A 2,496-nucleotide genomic window follows, 5' to 3' on the forward strand; every position below is an offset into this window, starting at 1 on the left:
ACACATACCATTAAAATTAGTAAATAAGTGCTTTAAAAAAGTGCTTATAAAGATAAAAAGTGCCATGCAATAATAAATAAAGGTTAGGGTTAGGGTTAGGGTTAAGGTTAGGGTTAAGGTTAAGGTTAGGGTTAAGGTTAGGGTTAAGGTTAGGGTTAAGGTTAAGGTTAGGGTTAGGGTTAAGGTTAGGGTTAAGGTTAGGGTTAATGGTTAAGGAGGAACTGAACTGAAAAACTAACTTTTGATAACTTGTTGGTTATGATAATTACAAATTGCCCCCTCAATCCCGTTTGGTTTCGCTTTTCTGGTTCCGTTTCGTGTTCATGTTCCGGTTCGGGCTTCCGGTTCGGTTCCGGTTCTCTGTTCCGGTTCCGTGTTCGGTTCTGTTCCGGTTCGTGTTCCGGTTCGGGTTCCGGTTCCTGGTCTAGGGTTCCGGTTCCGCGTTCAGGTTCTTTTTCCGGTTCGGACGTTCAGGTTCGTGCTTCCTGTTGCGTTTTGCCGGTTCTGGTTTCGTCTTTCCCGGTCTCCCGGTTCCGGGTTCGGGTTCGTTCGCGTGTTCTCGGTTCTGGGTTCCGGTTCAGCCGCGGCCCTGCCCTCGCCCCCTCCCTTTGCTCCCTTGTTGTTCTGCCCTCCTTCCCCATGCCTCCCCCTCCACCCCCTCCTTTCCCACCTCCTCCCCGCTTTTTTTTCCGTGCCCTCCCCCACCTTCGGGCCTTGCTCTTCGTCTCTAGCCGCTGATCCTACTCTCGCTGCCGTCCTCTACAACAAGTGGGCAACTTGTATAAAGTATACCCTGAAGTTATACTCGACACATACTTCTGGCAGGCACATAATATACACACGAAAAATCATTTAATGCAGCGGAATTACGAATTTGAGCCTGTGAGGACAGGCTTGTAGTGTCGGACTACACCACATGGGGGACAATCAGTTTCAGGCTCCACTGAAGTCAAAGATCCTTGGTGACACCTCCAGTGACAGTGACCGGTGTGTGTGTGTGTTTGGGGCGCAGCTTACTGTCATGCACCCTCCTTTATTGTATCCAAGCATATTATGCATTTTAGAAATAGACTGCTATACATCGTGTCCATTTAGAGAAAATAGAAAAACATGGTTAGATCCTGTTCGTTTACGAAAATAGAGGCAGATATAGGATTGTAATTGGACGCATTATCATGGATCGCTTAGCACGTAGAGAGTTACCCCAGTTTGACCATAGAGCGGAGGATTCACGAGTTTTGCGGAGTTGCAGATTTTTACTATGGAACAGCAGCTGTTTCTCATCAACAATGTGCCCTGACTCGGCGAACATCCGTATCTTCATGGGGGGGGGGGGGGGGGCGTTTGGATTCTTGGTTGTTAGTTACGGCTGAACATCCGCTAGCTTCAGGGGACGTTGATTTCTGTGGTTTAGGCTGAGACGGCGAACATGAGCTAGCTTCACTTTTCGCTATCTAGGCTATAACACATTATTATCGATCTGTGATATTGTCGGGTAGATCTGGGTTATTCGTACAGACTATGGTCGAGTGCTAGCTTGTGGATTTGTCATAAGAGTGCTGCCATCGTATTTAGCTGCTCGGCCCTTTCGCCCTCGTCGATCTCTGGTATCTAGCTTGTTGTTGTGGCTCAGTAATCCCAGTGTGTCCTTGTCTGTTTTGTTGAACGCTATAAAGCCGACACGTTGGGCTTTATTTTTGTAAGTGAATATGTTCGTGTTTTCGTATGGACAACAACGTTACACCCAGCCTTGCTAGTAGACTTGAGAGTATCTCTGACAACCGGTAAACATACCGCTAACACCTCTCTGTCCTCTGCCTGCCGGGAGCGTTTCAGCGCGCCTGTCTGCGGCAGTAGCATCGGGTTGTACTAGCCGGTGGGTTATCGGTCTGCCCTGCACTGGAGACTGCAGGCCTAAGGTTTCAGTCTGTTGGACTTAACCTCTACAGTGACGCTGTTGTATCAGAAGCACAGCTTTCCAAATGTCTGTCGCTAAAAATGCTCCAAGACTAAAATCCAGGGGCTGTCGGAGGCACCCGTTTTAAGCAGCTCTGCTAGCCATGTTTGAGGACGGTTTTTTTCCTTGTCAAAGGTAGCCTGTGGAAAGGTCGTCTAACCCCTTGCTGCCTTAGCCCTATACGGTCCTACTGCAGCCAGGGCAATACAAGTATGACCACCCCCTAGACGTCTTTCGTTCCTCCATGTTTCACATGTTCCTAGTACGTCTTATCTTTCGACGTTTAACCTCGAGCCATAATATTTGACCGGGAGCCTAAGCCTCGACTCTGTATGAGGTGTAAAAAAAAAATCCAATATGGCATGGCGCTTCTCGTATTTAATTAGCACGGCAAGAGTAGGCTTACCATGCAGTGAATGATCGTAGTAGATTGGTTAGTAATTCCAACCGTTGTCGTGCGCCCTGGTACAAAACATCAACTTTCAACTTAGCCCTTTTATCCCTTTTAACAGTTTATCACATTTATAAATTGTCGCAGT

At 47.6% G+C, this 2,496-nt stretch overlaps 1 protein-coding gene across 1 annotated transcript in view; it reads right to left on the reverse strand.

The window, feature by feature from the left end:
* zgc:66433 (cancer-related regulator of actin dynamics) overlaps positions 1-2,496 on the reverse strand; it is a 94,672-nt gene that overhangs the window by 62,666 nt on the left and 29,510 nt on the right. The window lies entirely within an intron of this gene.

This window comes from Etheostoma spectabile, unplaced genomic scaffold (assembly GCF_008692095.1).
Source record: "Etheostoma spectabile isolate EspeVRDwgs_2016 unplaced genomic scaffold, UIUC_Espe_1.0 scaffold273, whole genome shotgun sequence".
In the NCBI taxonomy this organism is placed as follows: domain Eukaryota; kingdom Metazoa; phylum Chordata; class Actinopteri; order Perciformes; family Percidae; genus Etheostoma; species Etheostoma spectabile.